A 26,667-nucleotide genomic window follows, 5' to 3' on the forward strand; every position below is an offset into this window, starting at 1 on the left:
AAGTATGAAACTTCAGTGGAGAAACTAAGGAATGAACTAAAAAAAGCCACATCCAAAATCTCACTTACCACTGATGCTTGGACAAGTCTGGTCACAGAGTCCTACTTAGGGGTAACTTGTCATTTCATTATTTGTTCAAAGACGCCATTGCTGCTGTTTGTATATTATTAATTTTTTGCTATGATTTCCTTTGTTATATTTGTTTTGCAAAACATTTAATTTTTTGTTAAAAACAGAAGATTGTACTACAATGTTATTGTGGATTTGTGAATGAAGAGCACTTTTTGGCAGAATGCAAAGTGAATGTTACATTTTGTTTGTTTAAAGACACCATTGTTGCTGTTTATTTGAAATGTTTTGTTAACTTTTCCTTTTATATATGTTAGCATTTAACAAGAAATGAAATGTGCAATCTCTATTGTATTGATTGTACGACCTCTACAACTTTATTTTGCAATTTTTTTTTATTAAAAGGTCTTCAAATGAATAAATTTGTGTTTTTCATTTATATACATAAATTAGTAAATGTGAAATTGCTATACAAGTCAAATAATGGGGAAGAAATCGTGAATTGAATCGAATCGAAATCGAATCGGATTAAAAAATGAATCGTTAGATTAATCGATGCATCGAAAAATTAATCGCTAGATTCATCGATTAGGAAAATAATCGTTTTGCCCAGCCCTACTCCGTACTATTACAGTTCTTGGTCAGCACTGTACATACTTGCTACATTACAACAACCTTTTAAAACACTGCTGCAATAATGCAATAAAACTGCGTGTTAGAAAAACATTCAGCTTTAACCTCAAGCTTTTTTTAGTCTAACGATTTAAAGCCTTCTTATGCTTGAAAAATTTGATCTTTTTCTCTTCTTTGAAACAATCTCATCAGTGACATCAAAGTGATCAATAGTGAGTAATAGAAGTTGTCTGACATAATAGAAAAAAAAGTTACATAAAGTCACTATATATATATATATATATATATATATATATATATATATATGCTTCTGGTGATTTGGGTCCATATTTTTGTTGCTAATCAAATAGACCTGACAACTTAGGCTGTCACTGTTTAAGTTATTGGTAGTGCACGTTTCCTCAATTCAAAAATTTAAAGAAAATTATCACAAACTATCACAAATAGTTGCCTTTCTAGTTAAATTAACACTGTGCTAACATCAAACGCAGGAATGACAACACTTGCTGCCTAGCTCCAATGTTAAATTTAGCGACGTTTTTGTTAGCCATAACCGCTAGCTGCTACTTTAATGATAACAGATGGCTAATGTACCTATTGGGCACTTGCTAATAGTTAAACATATATACAGTTAACAAATACAAAGGTCAGATTAACACTTATGAAAACTGCTTAATGCTTAACTTGTGAAGCTTTACTGACCTCTCAAAATTCCTCAAAGTCTTTTCAGAGTTATAAATGTCAGCTATTTCAGCTGCTAGTGAGGTCGGGGCTGTGTGGCTTGCCTGTCTGTAGCTGTGCTGTGTTAAGCTGAGTGACAGCTGGAGAAGGCAAAGACGGCACTGTTGGTATTGATTCTGTTATAAATGAGTATCCACTGATAGTAATCTTTAGTACAGATTAATATCTGAGTATTAATGTTTAAAAACTAATAAAACCTACATACCCTTAACTTATTCAGATAAAATTCCCAGAGTTGCTGTGAAGTCTGTCTTGTTTTTTCTGAGCTCTCGGTTATCAAACAGTGACGAGAAACAGACTGAGATTATTCAGTTGCCATGGAAATTTCTATTAACAAGCAATGCGTTTATGTTTTCATCCATTAAACATTTTGACCAAAACTTAACACTTATACATTTATTTAAAGCACAATGACATCCTATTAAGTGTAGCTTTAACTTGGATCATTTATGTCAGGTTCAGTCTACATGGCATTTTTATCTATTATGATGTTCATTTCATTGGATTAGGCAATTAGGAGTTTTAAAATATTGCTTTTTGACACTCCATACAGATTCACTTGCAAACTTAACATATGTATCACTGGGAAACAGGCATCGGCAGATGATTTCCTGGAAACAGAATTTAACATGCAGTGGTAACTAAAGTGGCTTGTATACTGCTGGCTGTCTTGGACCTTGGATTTTATTCTTTACGAAACATTATAAATGACAAAATAACTGACTCACTAGTTCATCTGAATCCAGCTATAAATGAATATTTTCACACCCAACCCAAAGTAGGTGTAAAAATACAGTTTAAAAATATACGGTGTTACTGAGAATATAAGAACTCACAATCATTACCAAATATGGTCAGGATGAGTTTATACCATTAGAGGTGCTAAAAGCTGTAACATGTAAAAATGAATGTTCTGTTAAATCATGATGAAAATAAAAATTCTGTTCCAATATTAATTTAAACAGCAAGGACTGGATAATGTGCAGATTTTCCACACTGTGGAGGTCTACTCTGAACTCTATTAAGAATCCAACACATTTCCCAGTGTGAGTGAAGAGAGGCACGAAAACCTAATTCTGTGTTACAAGAGAAATTTCATTCCATTTCTAACCATTGCAAAGGATTTAGCAGCATGGTAGTCACAGGTCACAGAGGGCGCGGCTCAATTCAATTCACTCTACATGCAACTTTAACTTTTACTCAGGAAAAAGAAAAAGTTTAGGTATCAAAATGAAGGGTAACTCTATTATTTCAAATGCAAATGCAAATTATCCATCCATTCACTTCCGCTTATCCTTTTCAAGGTCGCGGGGGGCGCTGGAGCCTATCCCAGCTGTCATAGGGCGAGAGGCGGGGTACACCCTGGACAGGTCGCCAGTCTGTCGCAGGGCCAACACACAGGGACAGACAACCATTCACACTCACATTCACACCTAGTGGCAATTTGGATTATCCAATTAACCTATCCCCACAAGTTGCATGTCTTTGGACGGTGGGAGGAAGCCGGAGTACCCAGAGGGAACCCACGCAAACACAGGGAGAACATGCAAACTCCACACAGAAAGACCCTGGCCTGATGGTGGAATTAAACTCAGGACCTTCTTGCTGTGCGGCAACAGTGCTAGCCACCGTGCTGCCCAGAAGAAAAAATAACGCATCAATTCTCCAACGGTTTCAGATGATTCAGCAGCTAAGTTGCCTGAGGTTGTCTGATATGATGCACGATCCACTAAGCAGAACTCAAACCAGCCAATGAAGGGGGTGGTAGGCATATAGCAAGGATTATACGGCCTATTAGACTTTAATCTAATCAATTGTGGAGTCACAGAAAAAAACATTCAAGTTCAGTAGTTTCGACCAAGAACACTTCAACGAGCAGGATCCTCCAAAATCGAACAAGGCACTTAAATTGAGGTCAAGACCAGTCAAAATCCTCATTAGACCAAAATTAACCTCCCTGTCTTCTATCTAGAGTGATTTTGAAACTCACACAGCTACACTGTCAAAGCAATAAGGTGTAGTTACAGACAAAGCACCGTTAACAAAGCCATTTGTAATGAGCCATGTAATGGAGAATAAAGGACACAAATGGAGATTAAAATCATGACGAGATAACAAGAAACAAACATGAAGATATGGCATCAAAGCCTGTGTGTGTCTGCATGTGTATTTCTTACTTTTATGTGCAGAAAGAATAGGTAGAGGGAAACGTTTTTTATGATGAGAGCTCTATCAAGCTGTAGTCTCTTATATCCTCTTTTATCCCTTCTATAATTTTCTCGATTATTTACTTTTACAGAAATTTAACATTCTATCCAAAATTCCTCCAGCATAATTTCCGTCGGTGTCGAGCCTTTAACCTGTTTCTGTCTTAATCCTTTCCTCTATAAACTCAGTGCATATGTGTGAGTGTGTGTTTCTGTGTGTAACTCAGTCTGATGAATTGCCTTATCAATTTGGCCAGCTGCTTTGGCGGCCCTCAGTCCTGAGGCAGGGCTAAGTATATGTATGTGCGTGTCTGTGTTAAGATATATAGAGAGTAAATGTGAAGCCCTAGAAGCGGAACTGTGAATATAAGCACTGAGTTAATGCTGCACCAAAATATATAATTCTGACATACCTGCCCCAATGTCTGATACTGCCAAAATAATACAGTGACCTAAAATGTTGTCCAAAGTAACAACTCCAAAACATTTGCAGTTGTTTACTGCTGTGCCTCAAATCCTGTACTCAAGTTTTCATCGGAAGCATCTGGAAAATATAAATGTGGTAAGATACACAAAAAGCAAGACACAAGAAAAGTCTGCAAGAGATCTCATAAGTGTGTGTGATGTGCAGCTGCTAGGACAGCAAATCCAAGTATAATATACTTGAATTTACTTGGATACTACAAACAATAGCCCTGCCATTGTGAAAAAACAAATAGCAAACTTGACCATTTGTCTGCCTTGATTGGGTTTACAATGTTCTCATCAATGCAATACCTCTCAAGGAAAGGGAGATCCAAGAATAGACCAAGCAATAGTTGATACATTCTCCATGCACTCACTGACTGTACAAGTGGAACCAGCTGACAGAACCAGCCCATAGATCAAGAACAACTCCAGCTCTTATCCTCGCACTGTCATACTACTGAAACCCATAGATCTATAAGTGATTATGCACAACAAACATCAACGTCTGGAACTCAGCTCTGCATTAATGAGGGCTTCTCTGACACCGTACACGGAAACAGTGTGGAGCTCAGACCAGTTAAGATGCAGGCATAAACAAAAAGGGAAGTATGCAATGATAGGATTTAAGTTTTGGCCATATGACAAAAAACATCTACCAGCAGTTGGTCTTCTGCTTCAAGAGACACCTATCTGCCCACATGGCATGGTGTCACAATGGTAAGCACTGTCCCCTTACAGCAAAGCTGTCAGCTGGAGTTTTTCTGTGTGAAATGTGCATGCTCTCCCTGTGCTCACCGGTTTTCTCCAGGTACTCCAGCTGAGTTAGCTCTGTTATCGATGTGCATGAAAACATAAAACTCAATCCCTCCATCCACTGCGCTCCACTCTGCCGTGAAACGTTTGAACAGCAGAGTCTCCGTGAAGTTAAATATGATAAGATCATGTCAAAAGAGCACAACCTTCATTTCTCATTACACAAAACCGTATATTAAATTTCCCCCAGTAAATTCTGCAAAAGTAAATAGTAATAAGCAGGACTGAAATGGGCTTACTGGAAAGGTTAAAAATATTCACATGAAATAAAAATCAACTCAACAAGAAAGATTCTGCTGTTATCTCGATTCTGCACTAGGAAAACTTTACCAAACTCTAAAATATGCAAAAAACAATTTCTGAACCAAGTGACTGAAAAATCATAATTTAAAATCAATCATAGTTATAATTGATATGTTTTCCATTAAAGTCACAAGACGAAAAAAAAAAAAAAAAAGACAGCTTTTCACAGAGGATGGTGCTGTGAGCAGAATGGAATTCAGGTCCCAATAAAGCTTCTTGTATGGTTTAGTTATGCATTTGAGTGTACAAATTAAATATTGCCAGGTATATTTGGGAGAGTCAAGGATGTACTGCAGATGTACTTGGATGTACTTTGATTTCAAATAAAATGCTAGCTAGTAAACAGACCTGAAAGTGGAAATATTAAAATGTCCAAACTGTTTAAAGTGATGTTGACTCACTTTAAAGCAGTGAAGCAGAAAACTGTTAGAGTTAGAGAGCTAGAGCTCAATGCAAGCAGCAAAGATGACAGATGATTATTTGGTTCTTGTGTGTATTCCCGTTTCGGTGTCGTACCTACGCTAAATGTGGGATCATTCATAAATTGATAATCTGCATTTCTGGTCATTCAGACATCATTTTCCACCAAAGCTTGAAACAATGTCCACAAACCAGCTCAATCCAATTAAATTATACTCCGGACCCTTTACACCCATGCAAAGCAAACATCCACCCAGCCAAGACAAAGAACCAATGTGGGAATTCTATCAGATACAAGATACATTAACTGAAAGCCTCGGAGATAAAGGACAAAAAAATGTTTTAGGCAATTACAGCAGCCAGATTTTGCAGTCCGGCGCCAGAATGGTTGAATGCATCACTGCACACAGCTAGATGGTATTTGCAATTTGACAAGAGGTTTTTATAAGAAAAGCACAAGAGTTTAACACTGAGGTAAAAGCCCATAGCAGCTGTGACAATAATGAGCAAAATGTTTCATCAGATTTCTTCTTCTCAGTACTTTTTATTATTCTGTGGTGCTGTGAATAAACAGTTATATCTAACAAACTTGCAAAATGGAATTCTTTTGCAGTTTCCTTTGACAACAAAGTGTTAATAAGGAAAAAGAAAGTACATAGGATCTATACAACTTAATATATAGTAATATGTAGATATAGTAGGGGTGAAAAATATGACTGAATTCAATTCACAATCATATTACTGTAAGACATGAGGGTATTGACCAAGCTCATGAAAACACACTTTTGTCGAAGACATTTTTATCCAGTTGTTCAGACTGTGCTTGTAAAACCAATGATAGCCCTGTGCTCACTCACCAGTATCACCAAGTACAGTCTCACAAATCAGTTTTACAATAACTTTAATTCATTTTCAAAAGCAAGACAACCAGGGGTCGTATTTATAGAGAAAGAAAATTCTCAGATTTATAGTTGAAATGTTATGATCAGTCATAACTGTGCTTTAAGCAGTTCATAGGATTCGTCAATCTAACTTACAAACTTGTGAGCTAACTCTAAAAATACACAATGCCTGCAGAAACAGGATGAAACAGTGCACTTAACAACAAACCCAACACAGTTTGGGGGTGTGTTAGGTTTGCAAGACCTAACTGCAAAGTTTACTGCAACGTGTAATTACTTCACTGTGTCATCAGACACAGCTCTCCTCCGCTCCTCTCCCGTCTCACTATAAAAGGGAAGGAAACCACCATCAGTCCAAAACACCATCAGCTGTTCTCACCTGCGTCTCCAGCACCGCCCCGTTGAGCTCACTGCACCACTCCTCCCCTGCAGCCGCGCCCGGGACCACACCTCCGCCACAGCATCCTTTTATTACACTTTATTTATTTATTTGTTCACATTGCTAACATGTGAGACACGTGTGTGTGTTTGGTCGGCACCCTGGTGACACGAGTCAAATTTTGTTGTGCTTTCAAATGACAAAAAAAGGCTTTAAATCTGAAAACAATAACGTGAACATTGATACATCAATTTCTGGTTAAGTTATATTTGAAATCGGAAGCCAATTCTTGCTTGTGCATACGAGCGTGACACATATAATGATTCAAATGAACTTGAAGTGACTATAGAGTTTTTGGTATGTTGCACAGACAGTGATGCCTTTAGTCTTCAACATTAAAGTAACTTACTGCGCATACCAAGAGCACATTTAAAAAGGAAAATATGAGGACTCTGCTAAACTGTTGCCTCAAACCGCAATGTCAAACTGAAATTAAGATGCATAGTTCAGTGCTCTAAACATACTGGAAATAAGAAGACAATAAACTCATTCTTCTCTCTCTCCCTCTTAGTTAACTGCATATTACCTTTTTACTTTCCTGCATTCCAAGTAGGTGTGTAAAACACTAAATTGCTTAGCTCATAAAGAGAAATGAACAGTCTTAATTCAAATACCCAGTGAGGTTTTAACTCAAGACTGGAAAATATCTAAATAAGCTAAACAACCCCATAAAACGTAATACCACAAATATGTCATCTGGTTAACTCATACCCACATTTGTTCTGTATGTTTGTCAGCTCACTGTTTAGCCAGAAAAATGGCTGAGAAATGACAAACATTGGGTTTTTTTCCCCTCACAAAACAGCATCTGTATTTGGTGATTTCTCTATGAAGACGTTTTAAAGCACTCCCCCATGTTCAGATTTTATGGAAAGGCAGTAACGGTGGGTGAGAATGTGCTTTGAAGAGGCTACCACGGCCGAGCGTTTTATGGGTTTGTGTCTCTGTCCACGATATTTTGGCATCACTTGGAGCCAGTGGTAGGAGGTTTACTGAGGTCAAAATGTGTTTCTTGGTCACTAAATATAAGAATACATTACCCTGTCAATTCTGATGTGTGTCCAAGGCTATGACTGGGTGTGTAAATGCGTGCTTGTGTGTGAGTGAGGGACTCTGTGTGTGTTTGTTTTCCTCTTCAGTGTGGTACATATTAAATCCTCACTACACTTTTATAGCCTTGTACGCATTCTCACCATAGTTTGGTCTACTGAACTGGTTATCATTTCAACCTGTAATGGGGTCTGTGCAATAAATGTATATATATCATATTTAAGGCAAGCAGTCATTGTCAATAAAACAGTTTGGAGATGGAGCACAGGAGTTATGTCTACACTGAGGCAATTTAGATACTTACGGGAAGCACAGTGAGAAATACATACATGCTGCACTCAGCATATCATTTTCTGGCCCCTAGATATCACATAGCTGCAAACTACCACTCTCTTTTATTGCAAGCAACAAACCACCTTACCTCAAGCAGATCAATTTTACATGACCGTGCCTCTGAATTTGCTTTTAAAACTAAATAAACAAATAAAAATGCACAAGTATGAATAATGATTTGAAATTCTTACAAATCAAGATACTCAGGAATGTAATGTTTCTGTTAACCCCTTAAGTACGATCAGCATTTATCTGCATAATTATAAATGATACAGTACGAATGTAATGATTGCGTTTAATGACAATATATATATTAATTAATTGATGAATGTGCAAGATAAAGAGGCCTCTGATGTACTTCTGCTGGCAATTTTTAATTCTCCATCTTCTTTCAGAGATTTTTTTTGTGCTGCTGTCAGTATCCTTTCTGCTGTATTCCACATCAAATGAAAATGTGAACCTGTCAGCAACGGTTCAAAGAATAATGGCCAACCAAAAGAAAAACAGAATGTGAAAAACGTCCCCTGTTAGAGATGCTCATTAAGAGCTTCTGGACACTGTTACCATGAAATAATAATGTGCGCCTACATACAACAGCTGCAACAAGTAAGTGGAAACAGAAAAACATAAACATGCAACCAAAAAATTAAATAAAATATTATAATACTTTATGTAACTTTGCTTTTGAAGTTAGGATGATCTCAGGGCTGTAAAAAGACCAGTCTGCTGTGCAACACTATACACACCACTTGATTTAGTGAAATAAACAAACTGTCAACATCTCCTTTTCTCTCGTTTTCAGTTATTCTGCAGCTCACGTGTACACTGTTGCACTAGGTAGGAAGCATGTATATGCAGGCACACAAACCTGCAAAATGAAACTGGTGTTGTCTGTGTGTGTGTGCGCGCACGCGTGTGTGTGTAGATGTGCAGGCACACTAACTTGAAATGACAAGTTAACCGGAGGGTAACTAATAGGGTTAAGTGTGTAGGAAGAGAAAAAGAGATAAATGGGATAAGGCGATAGAAGGATTTTTTGCTTACACACAATAAGTAGTTGGTGTCATCTGCCTAAAGGAAGAGGGCAGACAGCGTGAGAGCAACAGAGAGAAGACTTTGAAAGAGACAAAAGACAGTGAAAGCATAGCGATAAAGAGCAAAAAAAAAAAAACCTTTGTAAGACTAGAGGAGGGGGAAATGTGGTATAGGGAGAACTGGCCGACTAGTGGGGAGATTTCATGCTAAAACCAAGCAAGATATTTTAAATTTCTGGAAATGTAGATGTTTAAAGACTGACGTGACAATTAATATGGACATATGGAAAGAGAAGCTTCCAGAAAAGCCCATCTGCCTTGCATATGTTTCTCTATCTTCTTCTTCGGTGAAGTAAAGAAAACAAACAGCAGAAATCTCCCTTTCCCAATTAGGTATGCACAGGGCTTGAAAAGGCCGATTATGTGCACTTAAGGCCATACAGATGTCACATTAACCTCTCCCAATCCCATTTACCAGTTCTCCATGTTATGTTTTTTCTTAATTTCCTTTAGAGTGTAAGGCCATAATATTTGGAGTGGGTCACAGTGTGAAGTAAGTAAGGAAATTGAGGGGAAAATGGCTTTAAGACGAGCTCATTTACTGGCATATGTCTGTGTGCTTAGTCAGCGGTGTCCGCCATTGCTGGTCTGTTATTAGTAATGCTGAAAAAAAAATGTTTACAAAAGTCTTTAAGTCATTAAGCCAAATGAGATGCAATGTGGTAAATAAGTAAGCATTTGTTTCCTAATAACAGACTAAATTAAGAGTAGTTCAAGAAGGAAAATATTTGACAAGTCAAGAAGAAATGAAAGCACAGCTGACCACAGCAAACCAAGCTATAGGTAGCTCTAAAGAAGGAACCACTCTTCCCTTATCCTGTTTACACTTCCCTTCCTCCCTCCTTTGCTCCTCCATCCCTCACACCATTTCTTTCCACCTATTTTCTCCTGTTGAAATCCCTTTTAAGTGCTTTGAAGGAGAGCAAATGTCCTAAACCACTTTCCAAAATCCCCATGTGTGTCCTCATTTTTAAGTGCCTGTGTGGATATGTGACAGAGAGAGAAAGAAGAGCGGGAGAGAGAGGAAGTAGCCAATATGTGGGAAAATGTCAAAAGCCTTCAAAATCTCGGTTGCTCCATAAGACCCCGAAGTCCTGCAGAAAGCCAGAGAAGGGAGGGAAAAAAAATTAAATCAACAATATTTAGCGACCTATCACTCTGATTGGTTGGAAATTGTTAGTGCTGATCAGTAGACAGATTATTATTGGTCTCCTGAGTGGCTTTCCTGCGAGAACTAGGAAGAACCGCACAGCCGCATAAAAACTCTGTGTTTGTGAATGTTTGTTAGGGAGAGAGAAAGAGAGAGAGCAAGACAGAAAGAGCGAGAGAGTGGTGAAAGCTGAGCTCCAGAAGGGAAATCAAAAGGGAAGGCATCCATTTGCTTCTCTGTCTGAGCCTTGTTTAATTTATGTAGGAGAGAATTTATAATTTCCCCAAACACACACATGCACACTTGCACACACAAAGAAGGAGTGTTCTCTATCGCTCCACAGTCAAGGGCCCAGAGAGCAAACTGTTTAAGAGGCCTCCTATGTACCTCACATGGACTGAAAAGTAATTTCAGTCATTAATAGTGTACTGTACAAACATGTGTGTTTGTGTGTTGTAATAAATTGCCCATCAGGATTAAAAACCCTATTGAAGAAGGGATTTTAAGTCAGTGTGCCTTTTTATTTCACTCTTCCGGTCCTCTGTTTTTCATACCAAATTTCTCTCTTTTTTCCCCCACCACTCTTTTTTTTCTTTTAATTGCCATTTCTTTTAACACTCTTTCTCCCTTCTGCGTTCTTTTCTTGACCTGCATTTTTTTTCCTGCATTCTCCGTGTCTTTCCCCCCCATTTGGTAAGTGTCCACTGGAGAGACATTTACAGCGTCAGAGCACATAATGAGTGCTTAGGGCACTCGTACACTAAGGCATGAATGAAATCAGACATTTGCAATGCTGTAGCAAACCCCCTTACCCTTCACCCCACCACTGGCACACTAAAAACAGCTGTGGCAATGTGAGAGGACAGCAAACGCAACCAAGCTGCCACTGGCACTGAAAACCAATCAACTGGCAAAAATTTGCATGCACACAGGAAAGTATTAACACATACATGTGGACATCAACACATGCTTAGGCATTTACAATGACTTACTAATGTGACACAATTCCAGAGGTGCTTGAGAAAAAGAAACCTGCTTTCAGCTTACGAAAGCCACAAGTCTGCATGTGTATGTGTGATGATTCTGTACTTGCAACTAAAACTTCTGTGTTAATGATTAAACTATGTCAATGAACAACATGAACACATATTTGCATATTCGATTACATACAGTACATTTGCAGTGTGCATATACTGTTTTTTGTTTCATCATTTTAAAATAATATGCATAATTTTAAAATAGCATTAAGGAAAACAGAAGTCTGAGGAATGACAGTCAGCACAGGACAGGCAATCACACCTGTCACGCTGTCATTGCCATGAGTGATGCACAAAAATGCAGGAGATGTAGCAATGACAGAAACTAATAAAATACAGATAAGCCACCCACTTATTGCTTTTATCTCCCATGGTGCATTGGAAAGTCGCTGTTTAGACTACAGCAAAGTCAAAATTACACAACGCCCTGGAAATATAGCTAAAAGACAGACTGAGAGAATTCAAGCCCAGCAGGAGCAGGAAGGGGAGTAAATGGGGACGAGACAAGAAGTCAAGCCAATGATAAAAATAATAAATGCACTCAAAAAGAAGCAGAGTGCAAAACAGAGTGGGGGACGTTCTTCCTTTACTGTATGAGGGGAATATAAGAAGTCTAATGAGAACGTACCACATTATTGCCAATAGCCTGGAGCCACAAATGATTTCTCTGTTGCTTTACTGGTCTGACACACCAAAAAAAACAACCTATCAATCTGAAATGGTGACCAACAGCAAGTTGTCACAAAAGTGATGACTTCTGAGGAAGCCATGATATTTAACGTCCACAGCAGAAGAAGCTATCATTGTCCATTAGCTTGCCGTGTTTTCCAATCCAGCTATATTTAACCTTACAAACTGTTGATCAAAAGAGAAATAGTTTTGAGACTGTTATGAAAAAGCAGCTGATGGCAAAGAGGCTCCACATCTGGCAAATTACAAAAACTGAGAAATGTGTGACCAGCCATAATGACACCAATGAGACCATCCATAACTGCCGTCATGTGATGTCGTTACATGTTGACAACATTTTTAGTACACCATTCCTGTTTGAGTTAAAATACTGTATTTCTCTGGCTTCGCTGCATCATATTTGGTGGAGGAGAACAGGTTCAATAGCATATTGTTTACTGACTTGCTATTATATGACTCCAGTGTTTCTGAATCAGTCTAACCCCCCCATGAACCCAATCATCTTCTATAGTTGCTGAGCTGTTACTGACAAAATTTGATGTCTGCTTAAAAACAAAAAACTATATTAGCAACTTTCTATTAAAGACTACTTACAAGAAATGTCTTTGCCCTGCATCTTGTGCACAAGCACACATACATATCGGTTCAATCAGTGCTTTTCCACATAAAAAAATAAAAGCCCTTGAGGCTTCTGTTGCCCCAAATTAAGCAGGCTTGCATCCTAGCACATACGTAGGAGTATCTATTCAAGCCTGCCTATGCCTGAGTCTTTGTCCTCTGTAAAGGTTGACCATGAATTATATGGGTCTCAGACAGCAGGATTTGTCCTTTTTAAAAGCACCTCGAGGGCAAAAACTTTACATAAAATTGTTAAAGTCCATTCTGTGTGGGCACTCCACTCTGGATCTGCCTGTAGGGTGGAGTTACACTTTCAAATGGGCAACCATCGACTAAGTGCTGCCATCTGAGCACTGGTGTGTGTCCTGAGTTCCATCTTTCAGTAGTTAGGGAAGCTGAGAAGGTCGTGGGAGAGAGAAAGAGAGAGAGAGTTTGCCATCCTTTGGTCACCGTGTGGTTTGTGGCTCAGCGCTCCCAGGCTGACTTACATTCCTACACCACATTATTTCTTCTTGCTTCAAATGCCCCAACAGTGGTTAGACTTTCCCAGATTGATCGTGTCGTCAGAGCTCAATTATTAGCAAAAACAGCTTGTTCAAAATTGATCCTAACACAGCCTGTTGCAGGTAGACAAATTTGTGACAACAACACATAGATTAAACTTTTTTTCAGTTTTGGTCATGTACCCGTCTGACTGCTACACTGTGGCTGACTGTTTTAAGTTTTTGTGTTTTTTTTTTTTTTTTTGTAATTTTGAAAACAAAATGTCAGAATCATGAAAAAATAAGAATCCTTGAGGAGCTTTGTAAGGAGAATCATTGTGACATTCTGACATTGGATTTTACCATGTGTCAATCTGTGGCTTTTCCTGTAAACACACAAAAAACACACCATTACCTGACACTTTTCTTCAATACTGTCACCCAGCCAACAACATGCAACAACAAACAACTGAGAAACAGAATCCAAATCAAACCATAAGCCAGTTTTATGTTTTATTCATGAGCCAACAGGGGCATCCCAACAGCTATATGTTTCGTTCATTTCCACGACTTTTATAATTGGCTGTCTCACATGTCAGTCAAACATGTGGTGCCAGCTGGATGTCAGAGACGTATTAACATTTGATGAAGAGGGTATACAATACACAGTAAGTGTCTGTGAGCGGGTATTGTTGTGTTTAGATGAAAATTCAAGGCGCTGAACACCTACAAATCAAATGGATGTACATACAACACATGAATTCTTTAATATGACAAAAGGAAATGTTTAACTGAATGCAAAAAACCAAAAATAATACACTGTCTCTTTGCACAGTTTGACCTACCTCCTACTGCTAAACCAGACATTGATTTGGCAATGTCACGTGCACACAGAAACACCTGTAAGCAGCCCCTTATATATTCTGTCCTAGAAGACTTTTCTTTTTACTTCATGGCTTTATAATATACACAAAAGAAAGAAAAGGTGAACCTTGACATACGGAAAACATTCAATTCCACTCAAAAAGAAAAAGGAAAAAAAAATCAATACATGAAGTTCATGAATTAGGATGTACAAAATATAGAGGAACTCTCAACAAGTGCTGTCATTTGGTCAACTATGGATTCTGAAGGGCTTCTGTTCCTCAGAAGTACCATTTGAGTTCCCTTTGTTATGAATCACTTTATGAGAGTAGGCGTATTTTTTTTTCTCCAAATGGTGGCCATCTCATTTTGTCAGCATAAAGGAAAAGACGAGGAAGGTCTCTTCCCGTCACAGTGTGGGGGCGAGAGAACACATGAGAGAGAGACATAGAAAGGCTAAGAGACAAAATGAAGAGCAACAAATGAAGGCGAGACATAGAGATGTAAGGAAAGAGGAGCCATAATTGTTTCCGTGCTGTGGAAACAGTCAAATTCTAGGCACTCTTTGCTTCTATCTTACAAACAATTATCCAAGTATACACTCAGATTCTCAATTAAAATAAAAGACACTCCAAGAGATTCACAAAGATTTAACTATAGCAAATGGTAGGAATATTAATGCTAAAGAAAAAAAAACAGAGTGACAAGTGGGCGAGAAAGCACAATCTAACTGCTTGTTAAAGCACAGTCAAACACGCACTTAAAACAACTTTTTGTGGCAAAAGTGGGAAATTCCAACAGAATCACAGCACACAAGTCAATCTGACTTAAAAACAACTATTTTTAATTCTGACCCCAAGTAAGTTTGGCAACTTACTGATACTTATGCAAGTATCCAGCGCTGCCTACCTCCCATATTAACAGCAGCTAATGTGTGTAATTAGTTACATGGCTAATGTTAAATAGTGCACTGGCACGGTAAACGTTAATGATGACTGTCATGGTGTCACTGTTGTTGAAATGGTAGCTTTTCTAACCTCAAGAAATTCTTCATAAAAAGCTCTTATGCCAGTCGTTAAGATGCTTCGCGACATTTGCTACTGTTCATGCATTCAGCTGCTAGTGGGGGGGCTGTATGCATTTGTAAAGTTGTGTGTCATCTGGAGCAGGTGAAGATGGCACTTTTGCAAGTTAATATGTAATCCTTTAGTCATTTTTGGGATGCAAATTCAAATAAATAAATAAATAAATACATATTTTTTTACACTTTGCATTTTCAGAATTTTGGCATTACAAATATTGGTTCTGGTGATAGCTCTGTTTCCTCCAACTCTTCAAGGGTAGCTTGCTAGCTCTGCCACCACCTGGCTAAATAACAAGTGACACTGCAAATATATCTGCGAGTAAACAACTTTTGACTCGCAGATATATTCAACAACAACTATTCAACTGTCTTGTTTTCTGCTAAATTGTGAATTATTATCCAAATGAAAGATTTACCTTTTCTGTCTCATTACATTTTGTCTGTTTTTCTAAGAATCTACTCAGGTAGCTGCTTCATGAATACTAGAGGGAAAAAAAAAAACAGAATGGAAAAAGTTGTCTTGTAAACATACAATATGGCATTAATTAGTGTTGACTCAGTAGCAAGTTACCACCCTGCCTTAGTGTTTGTGTGGGGGTGTATACCACCCTCTCAGCTTCCACAGTAGCCAACAGAGGAACAAAGAAAACATGTGTTTCAAATAGCCAACTCCAGCACTGGAAATGCACATGTAATCACTACCGCATGTCAGCAGCTACACAAACACACATAGTGCATGAAAAGACACTACATGTAAAATACACAAACAGGAACACACGCAAGTAATCAAATCAAATTGTAGAGTACAAACTTGCAAATACTTGCAAAATGCAGCTAAGAGTTTGGCAGTTGTGGAATGAATCCTTGATTACTGCTGCTCCTACTTACTGCACTGACGTGTGCGTGCATGTATTCATGTTTATAATTGTGTGTTTAAGTGCGAGGATGTTTCACATAAGAACTTTCTTCCACATGGTACTTGTAAGACTTACTGACTGACTAGATGACTAAAGAAATGGCTTCATGTGCAGAATTTTTAACAGCAGCTGTGAGATAGAAATCAATCCATTTTCTTCCCCTGACCTCCTCTATGCTTCCCGGGGCGGACATTATATCAGGCCAATGGTTCCCTATCTCCAATGTGCGTCAAGATAATGGGAATAGCACCTGTGATTTTCCCTTTAATTTCTGCATCCATCACCCTATCGTACTCCTTGTACCATCTCTCAATAAGTGAGTTTCTTTCAATAAAACATATTCTTTACCAGAAAGAACTGAACTTCCCCTTTAAAACTGAAAATAACTGTTACAAGTAGGCTTTGGGGGTTCTACAGCACTGCAGTTCATGTGAGACTTACTTATCCAAGGGATATCTTATTACGTCCATTCATTCTGGAGCAAGAGCAGTGTAACCTTTTGACTAGGGAGCTAAATCATGACCATTATCCACCGGCAGTGCTCGTTATTCTGCACTCCCTCTGCGGGACGGAGCGGTCCGATTGACTAACTGTTCCCTAAACTGTTTCCTTTACATGGAGGGAAGCAGGGAGGGGAAACGGTAGAGGGAGTGGGATAGAGGGGAAAAAATATGAAGAAAAGGCTGCAGATTGACTTGTTTTACCAAACTGTTTTACTTTTCGGGAAGCAGATGAGGCGTAAGGGCCGGACAAAGTAAGCTATAGAGGGTGAGCCGTCAGATTGATTAATACTGCCAAAATTACTACCCTCTCAGATGAGGTGTCATTTTCCCAAAGAATCCCTTACAGACACACAAATGAATGGGGCCTTTTGTTCTACGTGGAAAATGAATTACATGTTAAGACTGTACTTAAAACTAAATACTCGGTATATGGGAACACAGAGAGAATCCATTTCTAAAGCCAGTAATTCTAACCAGAGGATTGACAGTAAAACTGTGCGTGTGTGTGTCTGTGTGTATACGTGTGTGTACATGTGTTTAAGCATCTGTGACCATGTCTCCTGTAAAATGATACGTCTTCCTCCATTGCTGAATGCATGAATTATGCCCAGGAAACAAATTGAGCTTCTTTTTTTTTTGGTATAACACAAAATGAAATTAATCTCATTTCTGTTTGTGTGTTCATATGTCAGTGAGTGTGTATATTTTAATACACACAAATCGCTTCCTCTTGCAATAACAAGATGAAGGTAACCTACATCTGGTAGAATGGATCAGTTTAATTTCTGCTTAACTGTTAAAGCTAAGCTAAAGTAAGAATTTGCTGAATGTATCCAAGACAGGCCAGAGTTCATATAAGTGCAGAAAACAGTGAAGTGAAGAAAACAGAGACAAATAAAATTTGTAGAATGTGCACCGTTTTTTTGTTTTGTTTTGTTTTGTTTTGTTTTTCTGAGGGGGGGGGGGGTATATTTTGGGGGATTGTACCTCAGTCAGCTGAAAGTTACATTTCTTTCAACCATCCAGACCATTTGCCTGCTAACTGCTCGGTTGTTATTCTGCTGCTGACTGACACCAACCTAATGGTTCCTAATGGTTTCTAGTTTTATTGCCTTCCTCTGAAAATGTAGGATGCAGTGAGCAGGTTCTTAGTACATTTTTCAATCTGTCTCTCTGTATGATGAGCTCTGACTGACTTCTTTGCTCTATGCCTCTTTCAGCCTTTCATTTTTTGTGTCTTATAAGCAAGACGTGCAAGACTAATTAACAGTAGTTTGTAAATCCAAATCTAGTGTGTAGATAAACCAGATCATCGAGAAATATGATTAACTTGAAGCAAACTCATAATACTGTATGCCTATGCATACTCGTGTGCACAATATGCATGTATTAAGAAATAAAGCATATGCTTTCATTTTATAAATATGAACAGTGACACAAATACAGCCAGAGACCACATGTGAAAAGCCTGTGGATTATACAGAGCGATGTGATCTCATAACATTACATTTAGGAAATCAATAAGGGGGAAAAAAAAACACATTTGAAATGATTGAGAGTGAAATTAATTCTTAGGACCTGTCTCATGAAGGCAGGGAGTAATAATAACATAATTTTTCAAGCAGAATACAACAAGTGCAGAATATATAGTGAGAGTTTTACATCTGAACCAGCAGTCAAAACATTAGACAATTATTTTACAATAATAGTTGGAACATTACACATAAGGGATGTCAGGAATTACACAATTATCAGTACTGAATTTGATACCTCGTATCATATGTACTTGAAACACCTTTATTAAAAAGTTATTTTAAAATACTGACACAGTGGTGAGATAGTTTACTTAAAATGTAAACATTTTGTTGACAGGACTCTGAGTGAAAGCTTAAGATGGTTGCAGACTATCCTGCTAATGTTTATACAACGTTACTATGTTTCTTTACTGTTAGCTAATTTAAGCATTTATATAACATTAGCCATGATTTTACAACGGCAATGCTAGCTGTCTCAATGTCTTAAAGAATAAAAGAAAAGAAAAAACAAAAACATGCATTTCAGGATAAATATATGTTAATTAAAAAAAAGAATTGCAGCATCAGGATTACAGTAGTAGAAAATGGTTTTAAAAAACCCCCCAAAACTCCAATAACTAAAAAGGTGCATTCACATTTTCAGAAGTTCAGTAAAAAGTATCATAAGTATTCGTTCTGATGCCATACCTGTTTTACAGCCCTGAAAAAAAATGTGGCCATAAATGTAAAGATAAATGAATAATTAAATAGTATAATAGGAAGCAACCTGTCTGTTGATGTTCATGTTCAGGAGTGACTTGTTAGTTGAAGAGGAGGATGGTAGAAATGGGATGTGTGTGAATCTATGCTAGCTAGGGTCCCAGGATCTAATTTCTGATTTATAGCTTCTCTCCCACTGTGAGCCAGGCAACAGCGTACAGCTATCTGCAAACTCTGGAACAAACTCCCTGTCATCTCTACCAGCAATTGTTTTAAAGCTTTGCAGTTTTAAATGCATCACTCTTTTCCCCTGTTTGTCCATATCTATTTGAATCCAACTACCTATTGTAAGCTAATTTAGCAGAATTGAAGGACTTTGCTTCTTTACTGCCTGACTTTTTTTGTCAAGACAAGACAAAAAACAGCTGGTAAAGGGAATAAATTAGGGAAATGGTTTGAGATTTAAGGCAGTGCACAGTCATGCTGCGCTGGTCTCCTCTGTGAAGTGCATCCTTCTTCACCCTTCACTGCCCTTTTACTCTTTTTTTTCCCAGAGCTACTCTTCCCCGTTGCCCTTTACTCCCTGCTTTTCTTAAAACACAAGCACACATTCACAAGCACACACTGGGTAACTTGTATTAATTTTGTGCCTTTTGATTTAACCTTTACTCTTGCTGCCAAACTTTTTGGACTTTTTGTACACACTAGTTAGGACCTCCGGCATTTCAAATTTAACGCAGTCACACATTTCACCCACTTACGCCCAGTAGCATACAAGCGTTATCGCACATGAACACACATTGAAAGTCACCCCTGGCATTCCAGTGTCTCCTCTCTTCCACAGTAGCTCTACGCTCCTGCTTGAAGCCTGATGATTCCCAGTCCTGTCACTGTGGGCAAGGGAATGTTCTGTCACCGGAGGTAATGGACTGCCTTGTCACCCAAATCAACAGAATGAAGACATAAACCTCCCAGACAGTCCGGACATGGAGGTATGATGCATCTTCAGGACATGAGGTACATATGGAGAGCAAGGTATAAAGAAAGTGACAGAAAGAGATTGTGGACGGGTAAGAGGGGGGTGGGGGAGCATGTTGCTAGGGTAGATCAGAGAAGGAGTACCAGTTGACTAATGGCTCAGAAGTAATGTGACCTACTGACTCTCATAAGGTCAGAAAAGCTCAACCTAAATTCATGTTTCTCTTTTAATTACTGTTACATTGCTGTAACACAATTAGCTATCCAAGTCAAAGTACTATAAGACAAGTATGCTCTTCTTCTGGGGCACTGTATCTGTAAATGTGTCTAAACAAAATGCATGTACAGCATAACAAATATAGGGGTGTAGGGACTTCATACTCCTACTCATTCTCTCACAATCTTCCTCTCTTATCACAGATCAGCATTGTGTTTACATTAGCCTGAAAAACTCCAAAGCCAAAGTAAACATAAGCAGATATGTTGAGGGACACAGTGATCCAGGATGTAAGCACAGCTTCCAATAGCTGATTGGGCACTTCTAATATCCAAACATATTCATGGAGGTATACAGCATGGCCCCGTATCTCTCTCCATAACCCCTAATCTGCTGTTAACCCAAAACATGTTATGTATAGGTACATCTAATAGGGATGGATTAGATTTAAAAAAGAAACGTTGTTGCTCAGACTCTGTATAACAGTTCTTAAAAAACTGCCAATTGTTAATGCAACAATGTAGTTTACTAATGAACATTCAGGTCAGTGGCACAATAAACGTGTAATTGTACTTAACAAATAAAACTATCATTGTCTTATGATGACTGATAAAGCTATGAATCTACAAAGGCAAAAGGAGAGGCACTATTACAACCATGGTTACAGCTGGTAACCATAGCAGGTCTCCGCTCACTTTCTTCTTCCTTTGTAGTCCATCCCACTCACAAGACCTTGGTCACCGGGGGGAAAAATAATTTAAAAAAAAACTTTGTTTAGCCTCTAATTAATCTTTTCAGACATTCAGGGTTCTCTTGCAATAAAAGTTTAACTCTCTTCAACTTTTTTCAGAAATACTCCTTTGACTAATTGAAAAAATTCAAACAAATGCACATTCGTCCTTCGTGATAAAGATAATGAGAGGAGAAAAATATATCAAACATTTATCAAAAAGAAACGCAGAAGTTTGGGGTTTTCTCTCCTAGTGTAATCTTCCCTTCATTTAGAATCTGTATAGCAATTAAATGATCAGAATTAAGTAAGATTTTAGTTATATAATATAATAACAATTAATAAACTGTTACTGAGAAGGCTTTGTTTCGTAATTACATACGATTTAATCAGAATCAGACACAAAAAAGTCAGTACCTTACCAACCTGTAAGGTACCTGCTAACAATCGGATAAAACGGATCCAGTCCACCATGTCTCATGGAATCAAAAAAGGAAACCTTCAGTGTCATGGGTAATGATCACGACTGGCCTTGCTGAGTTGTATTTTATCTAAGGAATTCATGTGAACGCCTATGTCAGTGCACCTCCTATTATTTTTGGTGTGAATACAAGCAAAGGTACATTTCAACCTAGTCAGCAGTTCACTGTGCTGACGTTAACCTCATTGTAGAAGTTTACAAACTCAGTAATGTATTAGAGTAATTCAACATTCTCTTTATACAATGGGACTATAGTTGTACACCGATTGTAGTCTCTTATTAAAGGTTTTCTGCACCAAGAGAATGAGAAACCCGGAAAAAAACAGGGAGTGAGCAGCCGTGCAGGGAGCCAGACAGGTAAAAAGACTTAAAAATGGTCTGAAATGGAAAGAGCTACAAAAAAATGACAGACTCAGCAGAGATCACAGCAAGGTACTCTAATTGAAAAAGGCGAAAGGAGAAAATCATTAAACAAGTCCCACTGGTGTCTCCCTTATTAGATTCCCCTGCTGGTGTCATGCCGATTAAATTCCCCCTTATTTCCCCTAACAAACTCTAAACTCTCTGACAGTTTTCTAAAGAGAGGGATTACATAGAACTGCGAGAGCACCGTGCTCTTGTGTGGATTTGTCGGTGGGTATAATTGTAGGAAAACCTCCCATATTTTATCAAAAATGTTCACAACACTAAAAAGGCATTGTTAGTGCCATGATCCTTTAAAAATCCCAAGGAGAGAATTCATTACTTTTGAAACTACAAATAAAAGTGCTTTTTACAATGACTTTAGAGATTATCCCTGAAAGTTATGCAAAATATTGACTCCTTTAAAAGTCTCTTAATCGAACACTCTGTCTTTTTATGCATGTGTCGCTTATGCCTCTGTCTCATCATCAGCATCATAATATTTTCCAGCTGCTTTGTGAGATGAAAACATAAACTGAGCCCGAACCACCAGGAACAGCTGCAGGCATCCATATATCACAATGTGCCTAACCCTTTATGTCGAGCCTATCACCGAGTACACTAGACCTCATTACTCTCATTAGCTTTTACAGCACTTGGCTGGTAGAGCATTTGCATTTGCAGGGAGACAAGTGGATGGGCTGCTGGTACAGTTTAGCAGTCAACATGCTTTTTGAAATGCACAGCAAAATAACGTTTGTTTATGTGGTTTGCACAGGCTAATGATGCATAGCTCACAATATCAAAGCAAATTATGCTGCTGTGGTGGAGCACAATATTGCTGAAATCACCTATTACTGCTTGGCTTGTTTCAAATCAAATCACGGATTTTGTCATATTTTCATCGCCTTAAAGTGACCAAGATAGAAACATTAGCATTAACTTCAAAGTACTGCACCAGCCAATTTGCTTACTAGTGCAAGCTTAATTTAGATAGTTTAACTATATGTAATGAGCTGATATCATAAAATCACCAAATGCCTAAAATAACTGGAATAATTTCACTGTATTTCATGGCAACATCTCGTGTTTTTTAGGACTTATGGACACTATTCGGACACTACTCGGAACAGAAGTGTTATTAAGATATTACAGACCAAATGTCTCCCAAAAAATTACAAACAAGGAGGAAGCCAGTAGCTTAAAGATATCTATAGATAGCCTTAATATGTCAGAAACCAGCTGACATTTCAGTGTTCCCACTGTATATTTACAATAACACAAAACACGCCATGCAGTAATTTCTCTACGCTGCCCTCTATGTATCCTGACAAGATGATAGCTACAGCTGTGACACATTTCACAAAGTAACGTGTCTAACCAGCACTATAGCATAAAGCACTGTCACTTTGATTGTGCATAGAGCTTTTGTCTCCCCAAAGATCTCTGAAATACATTTATGGGAGGGGTAATAAGCAGTTTTAAGTGCCACAGAGGTCTGTCTTTGCTACAGTAACGGGCAGAGCTTCAGCTACAGCATACATGCACATGTGGGTTTTCCCTACATAAATAAGCAGTGCCCACACCACCCTCTGCTAGTGTATGTGGCTTTGAGTGTGTGTATGCATGCATGCACGCACTGCAGGCCAGAGTCCCAGAACAGCTCGACAAGCTTAATACCATTATCAAGATTTACAGCGATGCTCATGTGGGACTTATATCAAAATGGCTGGTGCAAAGCACAGACAGGGCCGATGTCCCAATTAGCGAGCCTGAGGAATGGCAGTACACGCACAAGCACGCACGCACAGACAAGAGGGTCCACAATCCCTTTCTCATCTCCACGTCTCACTATCTTTCTCTCTCAGACACTTCTACATATTCACTATCTCTTGAACGCTGTCTCACACACACATGCACAAACATACTCTGCTCCCCCTTGGGACACTGCCTCTGGCCTTTACGGCAAGAGAAGGGGGAAAAAAAATGCTGAAATGGTGGAAATAAAGAAAGTGAAAACGAGACGGAGAATGAGCAAGCGAGAGACTGGAGCAGCATCCCAAACAGTTCAAAATTAACCAAGCCACAAAGTTAACTTTGGCTGCTTCTGATTTTAAGATTTTAAATCTGAAACATTTAGCGTTCCCAGATTATGTACGAGTGCGATGCTCATGTGGGACTTATAAGTCGTAGCTTTCATACAGCGACTTATTTTCAATCCTTTGCATTTTGGATTTCATTTTAAAAGATAATAATTGACTTATCAGTGATTTAAGACATATGTATGTAATCTTCAACAGATAAAGTGTGTGCAAACACGCAGCATACATTGTTGGATTAGTCTCCTGAATGTGTATGTGCATGTATGTGACTGTGTATGTGTGTTTTCAGAAAACCAGGAAGAGCTTTAATGATAGACCAGAAAATGCAGACCAAGCATCTCCCTTTGTGAGTCTCAGAGAGACTAATTCAGCTACTGAGCCCAAGATGTGGAAAGCGCTAAAATGTCTGAGGTGCTTCGGAGCCTCAGTTCATTATGATAAACACACCAAATACTAGATGCTCTCAGTGTCAAATCAAAACATCTTGATGATTCATTATTGAGTGCCAAAGAATTCTGTAATTCGCCTTTCAAAAGAGCTTTGGCATGGAAACAAATGACCAATTTCAATATTGAACTGTCATGAATTATTCATGGACGATTGTGGGCCTTTAGGCATTGAAATTTGAGAGCATTACCTTGTGTAATATCAAAACCTCTCGTGATAAACAGAAATGCACAGACCTCAATTAATTCTTTTGAAGCCTAAAGGATAGCACTTAAAATTAATCACATGACAAGATTTAAGCTTCATTCAGGTACTTTTCATCAGCACTACATGTTGTTCTGCCGTAAGCCACAACAGGATACAACAGCAGTGAAAACAGCGATCCATCCGTCCACCTGCTTTCACTTATTCAATTCAGAGTTGCGGTTGGTCCCACGTGTCATAGGGTGAGAGGCGGGCCACACGCTGGACAGGTCGGCAAGCTATCCTTTGGCCAGTTTGGAAACACCAGTCAACCTATCATGTGTGTCTCTAGATTTTGTTGCTTTTCTCTTACCCTCGTTGTCAGTCTTTTTAGTCCTAAATCCAGTCGGTGCCTTCAGTAACTATTTACATTTTACTAATTGTTTTACCCACTGCATTTTCGCATTATTCTGATCTCAGTACTGATCAAAATAATAAGAGAATTATTGTCGACATTAGTGACAAAATTGGAAAATTCATTTTACATTCTTTCAAATTAAAAAAAAAGTACCAACACTTAACACACAACTAAAATCAACAGGACACTTTGAATTGTACTACATTGCTGTTAATTAAAACAGGAATATGTTTATTCACCTAATCTAAGTGCTCCTAGAGGCAAAATATTAAGTAGAGGGAGATACTCCTCTACTTCCCTTGCGACATTTTACATACAGTGCAGTATTCCCACTTTGGGGAAGAAAAACAGTGAGAGGATAAAATATCTTTTGTCCAGTTTTTGTCCTGAAGCATTCATTACTTCATTATTCTTTGGCCAACTGGAATGTGACTGGTGATTTCACTGCCTCTTGGCCAACTGGATGGATACACTGACGTGCTGTCGGACAACTCACGTGAGCAACTGCATTGTATTTCTTGGCCTTCGTGCACTCATCATACTGCAGTTTGTGGTGCATTTTCAGGCTGTTGAATAAGTTACTTGTGTTTCTTTGCGGTGGAGACAATTCCACATTTGGATTCCACGTCCCATTTGCTCTTAGATAATACCTAGTTATTACTAAATATGAAGTATTTCCACAGAATTTCCAACTAGCGGATGATGTTGATCCGCTTTCAGAGACAAGCTCTTCGCCCTCTGCTGTGCCCGGCGTTTTATTTTTGCTGTAATGGTCTGTTATCTGTTGCATATTTATCTTTCAACATATTAATACTCATCCAGATTACGTGATTAGCAAACACACACAGGTGATGATATGCTTTGTATTCTATTGGCAGAGGATGTATTTCCAATGTCAGTCAATCATGTTCAGTTAATTGTGTGAAGCCAAAATGATTCATTGTGCTGTCCTGTTTTGAACTCCTTACCGAGTCTCCTCTTTCCTTTCACCTACTGAGAAAAAACAAATTAGTAAAGGAAACTTAGACATTAAGTCTTCAGAGAGAAACAGTTCATCCTTCCCTTTGTCTAGGCCAACTACAAATACACACCTTAACATCCACAGCTACACTTGTCACAAAGTCACAATCACATATACAAACACTCAGAGACACAAATGCATTCCTAAAGTAGAAAACAACAATCAATGTCAGCGAGTCACAGTTCAATAAGCAGACTAAACAGTGTTGCTCAATTATTACTGTCTTGTTTAACCAACAGCACAAGAACAACACTGAGAATCAATACCCTACCACGCAACAGAGTGTGTGTTTTATAACACCGAGGAACGATGTGTGCGTGCATGCTTGATCCACTCAATGGATCAGCGACAGGAAAAGGTCTTTGATGATTAAATGTCCACTTAAGCAGTCTTTGCAGATGTGGAGGTGCGTGCTTGTGCATGTGTGCGTTAACGTATTCTAAAAGATTCGACAAAGGGGAGATGGTAAATCTGCCTTGATTGATTATCTATAGGCAGGATGGTTACAACATTTGGTCTACAAAGGTTGAATATAACCTGTTTATTTCCACAGATTAGAGAGTCTAAGGCAGGGGTGGCCAACCCGCGGCTCTCGAGCCGCATGCGGCTCTTTGCCTGGTTTCATGCGGCTCTTACG

General features: G+C 38.5%; 1 protein-coding gene and 1 long non-coding RNA gene across 5 annotated transcripts in view; both read right to left on the reverse strand.

The window, feature by feature from the left end:
• Positions 1 to 26,667, reverse strand: part of unc5ca (unc-5 netrin receptor Ca) — a 186,327-nt gene that overhangs the window by 144,266 nt on the left and 15,394 nt on the right. The window lies entirely within an intron of this gene.
• LOC146506712 (uncharacterized) lies at positions 1,379 to 26,593 on the reverse strand. Its single transcript, XR_014877092.1, has 2 exons — positions 12,365 to 26,593; positions 1,379 to 12,332 (listed from the first exon to the last, which is right to left on the reverse strand). It is a non-coding gene; the product is annotated as an uncharacterized LOC146506712 (long non-coding RNA).

This window comes from Neolamprologus multifasciatus, chromosome 12 (genome assembly GCF_963576455.1).
Source record: "Neolamprologus multifasciatus chromosome 12, fNeoMul1.2, whole genome shotgun sequence".
Classification (NCBI taxonomy): Eukaryota; Metazoa; Chordata; class Actinopteri; order Cichliformes; family Cichlidae; genus Neolamprologus; species Neolamprologus multifasciatus.